Consider the following 12,570-nt stretch of genomic DNA (forward strand, 5'->3'; position numbering starts at 1 on the left):
ATACTGTGCTGAATAATTCTGTGACGCCACAGACCAGCCATACAATCTATAAAACTACAGCCTGTGACCCAACCAGCAAATGGAATTATACGTTAAGGAAAAAAGTGATCTATTGTTATACATTAACGTCAGTAGAATTTGAAGAATGGTTGAGTTTATCAAGATTTAGAGAAAACAACAGTTACTGTGGTTACTCTCAAATTACAGGAAAAAATCCTCCATTTTCTGTCGTAGATGATGTCTTCAATTTTGGAAAATGCAAGAAAAAAATTAATGTTGTTAGGCACCCCAAAGGTTTCTGGATTCACATTCTTTTTCTATTTGCTTTTTCAGAATGTTTCTGCCTGTGTGCTCTGTTTACTAATGTGGACAGTGTAATAAAGGCTTCCAGGATGAAGGTACCGCTTCCTATTTGTATTCTACAGAGTAGTCAGAATCTACTTTGGAAGCCTGTATGGATAAGCACCTGAATTTATTTAGATGCTCCTGGCATTTCAAAGAACCTAGTGCTTCCCTCTGCTTTATCCCTTCAGATCTTATAGGAGTGAAAGAATTTACACTTGGCTAAAAAAAAAAAAAAAAAAAAATCACTGAGAAGCAAGATTAGTTCTAGCAGCAATGCCTCCTGAACCATCATCTCACCAGCTATGATACATGTGCAAGGTTGTTAGGTTGTGCTCATTTTGTGAGAAACGACACTCAGGTATGTGTGATCTCTGAGGATAGCAGTGGGGAGAGGCAGGGGAAAAAGTGGGGAACCTGCGTATATTATCCACAGTGCTTATTCTTTGCAGACCAGCACTGCCCAACAGAAATGTAAGGAGATCCACACATAGGAGCCACCTAAGTCATTTTTAATTTTCTTGTACTCACATTTTAAAAAGTAAAAATCAATAAACAGCTAAAATTAATTGTAATCACATATTTCATTTAATCTAATCCATTCAAATTCTCATTTCACCAAGTAATCAATATAAAAATTATGTATGTATATTTTGCATTCTATTTTGTACAAAATTTAGTGCCTATTGTACACCTACAGCACATCTCAATTTGGATGTGAATTATATACATTTCAGGTGTATAATAACCACATGTGCCAGTGGCTAACCTCACGTACCCTAACTTTTCACAAAACTGCCTATACCAGGAGAGGTGTTCTCATTCTGAAATAAGAATATTATATCAATAAGACATGCTTATCAGAGTTGAAGAAGGAAAAAGAGAAGGAGGTAAAGAAAACTGAATTTTTCAATCCTTTTAAGCTAGTGTTGAAGTTTATTCTCAGAAAGGAATTCTCTTCTTGCGTGAAATACAGAGAGCTCTTAAATGAGGATGTAACAAGGGGTAAATACTGATCTATGAAGAAGTGTTTACTGACCTACAACATTTTGTGGTAGGTCAAAGACAAAGAGCAAAACAAAGACAAAACAGTGAGATTTCCATAAAGTCGAAAGTATTGAATCTAGAATACTCCCTTTTATTTTTATTGCAATTTCTTTCTCCTTTTGTGTGTTAAAATGCTAACTTCTATGAAATAATAGTAATGGTGAGTGGTTGATGGATGTGTTCTTAATGTCTCCCACTGGCAAAATAAAATGTTGGCAAGTGTATATTGATTCTGAGCTTTAAAAATGTTACTAGTCATGAAAACAAGTCCAGAGATAATTGTTAAAGGTGACAGAGGCGTATTTTGGGAGTCAGAAGCCCAGCATTCAAATCCTGCTTCTGCTAATAAACACATTAAATGGTCTGAATCCAATCACTGAGTCTTTCTCTTCCTTATATATTCATCTGTAAAATCAAAAGCAAAATTGGGGATTTGGGCCAGATTACCACTAAAGTGGGTCGCACATATGAAATTCACTGCTTTATGACTCAGCCGAGATTTTTTGGTAGGACAGTGACACGGTAGGAAAGGGAGTCTGTGTCTCCTGACACAGAACTGGTGTGCGTTTCCACCAGATGCAAATTATAGGATCCCTGCTTTGCAAACCGCCTCCTTAAAAGCCTATGAAAAGAAATGTGCTACATAAATAAATGATCATCAAAGGAAAGCTTTGTGGCTAAAATACAACTTGTACATACATGGTGATGTAGGCATGTAATACCTTCTGAGTCATGCCCACGAAGCTGCCCCATCTCCTGACATGACTAACACACCTTTATCCAATCCTTAAGTTCAGACACATTACAGTTTTGGCAGTAAAACTGATTGATATTTGGCTTTATCATTATAATGCTTCTGTACAATACCTGTCCAACCTGCTCTAATCTGTTGGTAAGCAGGAGTTGAAATAGCTTCCAATAAGTAAACTGAAATGCTCCTTTTAATACCTTGGGATGGAAGGAAGAAGAATTTGAGTTGAAGATATAATGGTATCTATTTGTATGTATTATATAAAAAGAGAACTGGATATCATTCATTGTGCAATAGTACTGATATTTCACTCAAGTTAGTTATTTTAAATATTATTTCCTTGTAAGAATTTGCATGGCTTTAAGTCTCAATTCTGCCACCTTGCTCTTATTACTCATTGGCTGGCATTTTGTAGTCCTGGAAATCATCAGTTTCCTGCACCAAAGCTTTCAAATTCTCATACACAGCATATAACGAGTATGTGTGGTAGGATTACTGCTTTTTTGTTTAAAGTTTAGGTGTAGATAATATTTACAAATAGCTCCTTTTTTAATATCTCACCAAGGTCTAATCTACTCTTCATTTAGGCAAAAAAAAAAAAAAAAAAAAAGTTTATTCCTAAATATATTCAGAGGCCATGCTCAAAACCAAAAATTCTAAGTGCTGCTAACTTTCTGTAAAGAAAATATAAATGAAAAACACAAAATTTAAAGTGATATTTTTAAGCAAAACTCTCCAAACCCCAACCTTTCTATTCTGATATTTATCTATTAGAGACTATGCTTCCAAACGTAGACTTTTTGCTACCAAAGACATAAATTTGGCTTGAGTTCTATTTGCCTTGCATATATTTAGACCTCAAATGAGCCAGGTTTAACAATTTTTAAATGGAAAGTTTCCATAAAATCAGAAAGTGTGAAAATTCTGCGTAATTGTTGAAAAATGTAATATACTAAAAAACTGATTACATTATCTCCTTTGTCTTCTCACTGGAAAAATTAATGAGTCAACCTGATCTTCCTTCAGAATAAGTATTCTATTATTTGGGAGTTACATATATGCTTGTTATCTGGGGAAAAGATAGCTAAATTTTAACTATTTAAAATAAAGATGAAGATAATCCACTAAAAAGTCAGTTCATGCAGTATAACTTTCCTCTGCCACATTACATTTTTGGTTGATAAATGTAACATGTTTATGCATATATGTATATATACCATAGAAAAAATTCTACTTCCTGAAGCTGTAACATTATAATGTTCCAACAAATGCAAGGAAGTAAACCAGATTTTTTTTTTCCTGAGTTACTTAGAGCAATTCTTCTTAACATATTTACAATAGAACTAAATGCATGTTTCTAATACGCCTTTTTATCTGAACAGATGATTTATTTCAGCTGAACAGTCCATGATAATGAAGTCATTTCTGCAAAAATAAATCTCTTCTTTGCAAGTATTTGTCCACCAATAATGAGCAAGTTAGACTATCTTAAAAATTCCAATTTCTCTTAAGCATATGAGTTCTGTTACTGAATCTGGAATTAATACTATTGAAGTAGTCACATTAAATCCTTTGTGAAAACAAGAATAAGATTGAAATATAACTGATTATCTTCTCGGGTTTTCCAAAACTATATTAATTATACACTTAACTGAGTTCCTTAATACATAGTTGGAAACATAACAATTCATCCAATGACGTTTATTGAACTTCTGTTCATGTATCTTTCTCTTCATTTGTCCTGCAAATATTTTTGAGTGCCTACTACGTATCAGTCACTGTGTTGGACACAACAAATACATCAATGTGAAAGACCACGTGATCTCTGCCTACACAGAGCTTACAGTCCAGCATGGGGAAGAATCATATGAATTAGATAATTGTGTGATTAATGTTGTAAAAGATAAGGGGGTGGGATGAAGATTGTAAAAGATAAGGAAAAGTTGCAATGATAATTCACAAGATTACAGGAACTCAGAGAGCAAAAGCAAAAGATTTCCATGAGGAAGTGTTGTTGTGTAAGCTAAGAAGTAAAGGGTGAATAAGAGTTAACGGAAGGCTAGAAGAGGAAAAGAAGGAAAGGATACACATTTCAGACAAGATAACAATAGTGGCTTGAAGGACCTGAATCCTGAGAGATGTTGGGGGCATTAGAGGAGTAAGAAGAGCAATGTGAAAAAACAGCATAAAATAAGGTTTCCAAAAACCAGTCAAGAGATATAGTGCAGGATCTATGGGCAATGACATAATTTTGAGGTTTAGTCTTAAGTACAATGAGAATTCAGAAAAGTGTGTTAAACAGGAGCTTTGAGAAAATCATTCTCAGGATGGAGCATGAAGAACAATGTAAGGGCATTCGTGAGTAGAAGCAGAGAGCCTGTGATGGAGTATTGCAGTAGTTCAAGTGGTGACTCAGACTAGGCACCTGGCTGGGAAGACTGAGAAATCTGGAAAGATTCTAGGCACAGTAATTAGAATGTAGACGCAGTAGGACCATGATATTAATTCAGATATTGGGATAGAAATCGACTCCTAGTTTTCTGTCTTGGGCGACTGGGTGGATAGGGTAGTTCTTTGAGGGATCTGGAGGAAGACAAATTCATGGAAGGTTAGATGAGCTCACTTTGAGCATGTTGCTGTTGAGGTGCCTATGAGACACTCAATTGTTGATGACAAGTAAGCATTTGAAAACATGGTCTGGTACTCAGAAAAGGGTCTGAGCTGGAGATATAAATTTCAGATTTGCTTTTATGGATGGTAATTGAAGCCATGTGAATGTAGGAGATTGCCTAAGGAGGATGTGTGTAGAGTGTGCAGGAGAGAAGCCATGGGACAGAGCTCTGAGAAACTCCAGGGTCTGAGGTTAGACAGAAGAGAAGCAGCAAGAAAAAAGAGACAGAAAAAGTGGTCTGAGCCACAGAAGAAAACCAGCAAAGGAGCCCACAGAAAAGAGAGTTTGGAGGAGAAAATTAATCAGAAGTGCTGAATTTGGCAAAGAGGTCAATTCAGTTATGTGCTTTACAGAAGAAATGGCACTGAGTACTCTGAGGACTACCTTAGCCTCAAAGAGCTAACCAATGGGAGAAATGGGCATGTCATGAGCTTCCAAACAGAGTAGAATGCATACGTGATTGTTAGTTTAGATGTAGATGCTCAGAGAGTAAGCAGAAAAATGATGCTCTTGTCCAAATGATTTTATAAAACTAGTTTTAAGAATTTTAGACAAAATCCATGTTTCAATGAATTTTCAAGGTGCTCAGTTTAACAAAGATATTAAGAAAAATCTATTTTCCTTTATATGTGTGTTGTTTGGCCAGTACAGAGCAACTGTGTATGATAAAGAAGAAAGGAATAATTTCCTGTTCAGGAATCTGAGAGTTTTTGACCCTGGCCCAACAACTTAGAGCTACACACTAGCCCATTAAGGGAAGAATTTCAGGATCTGTTTCTTCTACAGTTGGCTTTTCCCCATCCTGGCCACTTCGTAGAGATCTAGCAATTTGGCCTTAAAGAAAATGGGACCTTAAGGCAGAGGAAGATATTGTTCTTTTCTCTTCAGGGTGACAAAATGGCCCATCTGTTAAAATGCTTAGCAATAGCTGGGACAAATGTCATAGCCACTTAGTAATTCAAAATTGGAGATAATTTAGACACATCATAAATCAGTTATTACTTAAATTATACTTTATTATTTAAATATTGTTCCCAATTTTTATATATTCTATATGTATATTTCTTACTTCAATAAAATATCACAGTTCATAATTTAAACTTTCAGAAGAAATGAATCAAAAGGCTGTTTTGGTATTGTATTGCCAATTTTCTCCAAGTAATTATCTCTCTCATGAATTTGGCATTTGTTTCCTATTTCTGCTAGTAAGCATGTTTGTTGTGTTTGTTTTGTTATTTTAGGAATACCTTTGCTGGGAGAATGAGGTATTTTTGCAATTTTTTAATTCATACTTTTTAATATCTTATACTAAAAAATGTCTCATGCTTAAGAGCAATGGTTGTATTTCCTTAAAGCTATTTAATTTAGACTATTCACTAACTAGGATGTTCCCTTGTTCTTATGACAAATTGAGGAAGCCTTAGTAACTATGATTAAAATTCCCAAAGTTATTTAAATACCTTGAAAGACTTCCCTTGAATATACTTTGATTGCATCTTACTATATAAAGTAGTAGGCAAAAGGCCTTTTGATATACCTGTTGGTATCAAAATGCTTTCCCAGTCCATACTCTGCTTCTTAGACTTATTAAGCATGACACTAAAAACCTATTGTAATAATTTAGTTTATAACATTGGAAGTTTTTAACATTAACATTTTAACAATTTTATAATTTTAACAATTTATAACATTTAAAGTTTTGAAAGAAACATTTAAGAAAAGACTAGTTTTCTTGGACATAGTTGATTACTTCACATAAATGGTCCAAATTTCAAGCAAATTAGACAAGCTTTTGTATTGATGGATACATACCTTGTACCAGAATCTGTAGATCTGTAAATTTTGATGAGAGTACACATGTTAGGTGGCACTCCAGGGTCTTTTGACATGAACAAACCAGGAATTAAAATTTATTTTCTTCCTAATATTCTGAGAATATCCTTTCTGTTTCTCTGAGAAATGCTTTATTGCCATTTCAGAGTATCTGTCATGAGAGTTTATATTTATCAGCTTGCTTGGTGCTTTTAAATTTAATCCCCATCAATTTTGTCACCAGAAAAAAATAGCCATATTCATAGCATCCCACTCTGAGTTTGACTCACATGTCAGGGATTCAACACATGTGGTTTCCTTTGGGCTTCACTGTTTTTGACTCAAAATATAAAGAGCTGAAGGAATGCAGGTGTCAGGCATTAAGCTCCACTCAGGAGAGGATGCTAAGAGAGTGTCTGGAAAGGGGAAGCAGCACAAAACAGCCTGCATGTGATGATCCAATTTTTGTTTTAAGGGAAAACAAGCAAGGAATATTTCTATGTGTTTAAATCTTCTTGTGACTAAGGTGATGACGTTGGAGGTGATAGTCGTCAACCTTCTCTATATTTTCTACAGTGCCCAAATAGATTTTATAAAAACATAATCACTAAAAACTCTTATTTTCATTTTTGAGAAAATTATGTACTCAGCTTTTTTTTTGGGAAAAAAAAAAGCTATACTAATCTTGAAGATTGAACTATAAGACAATTTTGAGCAAGAAGCAAGGTCTACTATTTTCTTCTTGTGGTTTTAACCTTTTGAAATGACTGATATAAACCCGAGTTAATGTGTGAGTTTTACAATAACAGATACCCAAGTTTATCATGCAATCTGATTTTACAGATTTTAGTTTTAAGTCAGATTTGAGAACACATACCTTCCCTACAAATTTCAATGAAATTTCTGCAATATTAATGATGTATGCAGAATACAGTCTCTTAAACTAAAATTTCCCTTCAACATACAGACACCTTAGAATATTCCAAAATTAATATAATTAATTCCCATCACTCTTGTAATACTTCTCCTTTCTACCCATTTCTTTTTATCTTTCTCTTCTTCTCACTGTTGCTGCTGAGTATTCCTAAAGAAACACTTGGATAGAATGGAAAGAAATTCAGGTTAGACAACTTCAACTTGAGTCATATCTCTGCCACTTACCAACTGAATGACCTTGAATATCAATTAACCTCTCATGTAATTGTCTTAGCTTCTCATTTGCAAAACAAGGATAATAGCACCTGCCTTCAATGCCTCATTGCGTGGTTGTGAGGATCAAATTACAGGATATATGTATACTATAAAGTAGCATGGAAAGGAAATGTATTCTTATGATTATTAATATTATTTTTAGTCAGTTGAGAAAGGCTGAGACCATGTATCATCCCTTTACTGCCTTTATCTCAGGCCATAGAAAATAAATCAATGAGAATTTTTGAAACTAAGGTTTTAGGAGCATAGGTAGGTGGTCACAAGTGTCTGAATAGTAAAGTAACAGGAAGTTGGAGAGAAATATGAAATAGGTAAATAAAAATGCATGCATGTATAGGTATGAGAAATCAAATTGCCTAATAAATGGATTAGTGTATATTGCCCCTTTGCTGTGACAATTGCAGACACAAGTTGTTTTTAGTTTAGCTCAAAACTTTCATGTTATGTAATTTATTTATTTCTCTGTGTGTTAATTTGTAAAACAGAGTTAATAATATCTAACTAAAGAAATTGTTACGTGCATCCATGTGAAGAGACCACCAAACAGGCTTTGTGTGAGCAATAAAGCTTTTCAATCACCCAGGTGCAGGTGGACTGAGTCTGAAAAAGGAGTCAGCACAGGGAGATGGGAGTGGGGCAGTTTTATAGGATTTGGGTAAGTAGTGGAAAATTACAGTTAAAGGCAGTTTTCTCTGGCAGGCAGGGGTGGAGGTCACAAGGTGCTCAGTGGGGAGCTTCTGAGATTCTTTGTCCAGGAGAAGGAATGTCACAAGGTCAATTGATCAGTTAGGGTGGGGCAAGAACAAATTACAATGGTGGAATGTCATCAGTTAAGGCAGGAACTGGCTACTTTCACTTCTTTCGTGGTACTTTAGTTGCTTCAGGTCATCTGGATGCATATGTGCAGGTCACAGGGGATATGATGGCTTAGCTTGGGCTCAGAGGCCTGACAGAAATCATGAGGGTACTGCCCATGGTATTGAATAACTTAGTCTTACAATTATTTCAACAGATTCAGCCCAACAAATATCAATTGATTAGTGAATATGCAAAAGATATTGCACTTGGCAGATACAGAAACCACTCAGATAAATGAGACGTAATGTCTGTAAAAATCATGCATTCTGAACGGCCGATGATACAAGGACACAAATAAATATGATACAAGATGAAAAAGACAAATACATGCAAGAGGGTTTACAAATAAAATGCCATGGGATTCAAAGAAGGGAGGTATGAAAATCGAATTTGATTGTGTCAAAGTTCAAAAGCTTTACAGAGTGTTAGATATTGGTTTGAGTAGTTTGGTTTAGGTGCAGTGAGAGTTATTATCGTGGCATTGGACATGGGGCTCAAAGGATTTTTATAAGGAGAAATAAGAGGAGAAAGTACTCTTTTGAAATCTATTGTGAATATATTGTTGGCCACACATCATGCAAGAAGTTGGGAATATAAAAGTGAACAAATCACACATGAGCTCTCTTTAGGGAGGAAGACCAGAGGAAAGCGAGCATGAGCATCATGCTCAGTTTGGTGGGAGACAGAGGAGAGAGGATAAGCTCAAGTGTCCTAGAGATGCTGATGGAAATGAGGACATGTTGAAATGGTCACAAAATGAACAGATGAAGATTAAAAGACATTTTTGGACATAGATATGAAGTATCTAGAAATAGTTGTGAAAAGCTTAATGTGACAGCAGAGTTCAGAATGAAATTAAGTATTTTTAAAACCCAAGGGTACAGTGAGGACTTCATATAAATGTAAAATATTTTATATATGTGCTTTCCTTTCATCCTCACAATAGCACTTAAAGGTAGGTACTACAACTCTGACTTTACAGATGAGGAAGCTGAGGCTTTGAGAAGTAAAATGACTTATTTAAAAGCTATTACATCCAATAACTGGCAGGGCTGGGATTTTAAACCTGGTGTTGACTCCAAAGTCTGTAAAATTGACCTCTGCCTTACATTGAATCCCATGGAGAATGGAAAAGAAGCCAGCAGAGAGAATTGAATCTCAAATCTTTGACTCTCAGCACTGACCATGTAGCGTTCACTCATTTTCATTACCTGGATTTGGTAAGAAATTATGTAATTCATTTATTTGTTATTCTTTGGCTTATTCCTGCAACAGATTTTTATTATGCCTTGCAATGTGCTAGGTAGTTAGATATAAGATCAATAAGGTGGAATCTTTGTCTTAATATAGCTTAAAATTTAGAGGAAGAGACAGACAGGTAGGTAGGCTGGTTCAAGTCACCCAGCTAAATGCTACAGTACGAGTGCAAAAGAGAATCTACGTAGCCAAAAAATGAGAGTCGCTGATTCAGTCTTGGAGAGGATCAGGGACAGCATGCTAGACGACCAAATGTAATGAGAAAGATGAGGAGGTGCTAGCCCAGGGGAAAGTGGTGGAGGCAAAGGTGACAGACATGGAGGCTGAGAATATGTCAGGTATTTACAGGCCTTTAAGTAGTTTGGTACAGCTGCCGGAAGTTGGTAGAGGTATCGTTTGTCAGCTGCTGGTGGGGAAAGAAATGGGTTCTAGAGGGATAAGCAATAACTGGATCATAAAGAGTTGCTCGCTCTTCTGAAAAAAAAAAAAATTTAAACATTACCAATAGACTTGTAAATCTGTCCAGGTCTTTAATATGTTGCAAATGTTTAAAAAAATTTTATACCGTTTGATTCAGATATGACATTGCTAAGAAATTCCATTAAAGAAAATAATTTGAAATGTGGACATAGAATCATATACAAAGTGATCCATTGAGGTCTCATTTATAATACCAAATTATATAAACAACCTAAATGCTCAACAATAGATGTGCAGTTAAGCCAATTATGGTGCTTTAATATGGCTGTTACTATTATTATAACTTTTAATACAGTATATATATTAATTACATAGGCATTTAATTGCTATAATAGAGAGTTGATCCTCATTATTCGTGGATTCTCTATTTGTAAATTGGTTTACTGACTAAAATTTATTTGTAACCTCCAATCAATTCTCCTGGCACTTTCATAGGCATTTGAAGACGTGTGTGGAGCAGCAAAAAAATTGAGTCACCTGATGCACCCATTACAGCTGAGGTCAAACAAGGGGACAATCTGCCTCCTTGTTTCAGCTCTCATGAAGTAGAGAAGTGTCATTTACATGGTATACTTAGTGCCACATTTTTCACATTTTTGTGCTTTTTCTTGGTGATTTCACTGTTTAGAATGTTCCCCAAGAGAAGGGCTGAAGCACTAAGTGCAAGTAGGCTGTGATGTGCCTTATGCAGAAAATACATATGTTGGATAAGATTAGTTCATGAATAAGGCACCATTCTGTTTGCCATGAGTTCAATGTTAATAACTCAAGAACACATATTAAATAAGTTATCTTTAAACAGAAACACACATGAGCAGAAATACACAATACATAAGATTATATATTGACCAGTTGATGAAAATGTGGCTGGTGGATGCAGGACCTGACCCTCTATAGTGTTTCAGAATTTGCTAATCCAGTGTTCATAGCAACTTTACAGAACATAATAGTGATATTGTGATATAATAAGAAATATATATTTGGTCTTTGACCCTGGGTCCTGACATAAACCCTTGGAATATTCTGAATAATATGGATGAAAGGCACTTATTATGCATAGCAAAATAAGCTCCTTTCGTCCATACCTGAGTTTATGCTAATGCGGTGACTCTTGGTAGACCTCCAGATGTCTTCAGAACGGGGGCAGTTGCAAAAGGAAGCAACCATGTGATTAGAGGGTTGGAACTTTCAGCCCTACCTCTAGACCTGTAAAGAGGAGAGAAAGACTGAAGATTGAATCAATCACCAATGGCCAGTGGTTTAATCAATCACACTTACAATTGGAACCTTCGTAAAAACCATAAAAGATCAGGCTCAGAGAGCATATCCAAATACCTGGAGAGTGGCACATCCCATCTCCAAGGGGACTAAAGCTCTTATGTTCAAGACTCTTACAGACATCACACTATACATACCTATACACTATATATACCTATACATCACCCTATATACCCTATATACTCTTCGTCTGCCTGTTCTTTTGTATTATTTCTAATATCCTTTGTAGTAACCTGGAAATTGTGAGTAAAGTGCTTGCCTGAGTTCTGTGATCTGTTCTAACAAATTACAAAACCTGAAGAGAGGATCATGGGAACCTCCAGTTTATTGCTGGTCGTTAAGAAGTTCAGATGGCCTGGACATGCGATTGGTGTCAAGTTGAGGCAGTCTTGTGGGATTGAACCCTTAACCTGTGGAGTCTGGTGCTAACTCTGGGTAGTCTTTGAAGAAGAAAATTGTTGGACACCCAGGTGGTGTCCAGAGAGTTGGAGAACGAGTTGTTGGTGTGAGGAAAAAGTATGTATTTGGTGTTAGAATATGGATCGAAACTAGAAACAGATCTTAGTAGCAATAACTAGCACAAATAACAACTGTATACATACACATATTACCCAAATATTAATTAATTTTGTATTTTTGCATTATAGAATAGTAATTTTTTAATCATCTTTGATAATATTCTATATGTCCTATATTCCCAGTTCAGAACAAAACAAAATGGAAACATTTAAATAAGGCATCCTGCTTTAAAGACCTATTAATCTCAATATGAATGAATAACACAACTAAATAGCATTTAATTTATATTTTAACCCTGCTGTCGATGAACAGGGGGATATAGCTAGAAAGCTCTTGCTTGATA

The sequence above is a fragment of the Mandrillus leucophaeus genome, unplaced genomic scaffold (assembly GCF_000951045.1).
Source record: "Mandrillus leucophaeus isolate KB7577 unplaced genomic scaffold, Mleu.le_1.0 Scaffold239, whole genome shotgun sequence".
Classification (NCBI taxonomy): domain Eukaryota; kingdom Metazoa; phylum Chordata; class Mammalia; order Primates; family Cercopithecidae; genus Mandrillus; species Mandrillus leucophaeus.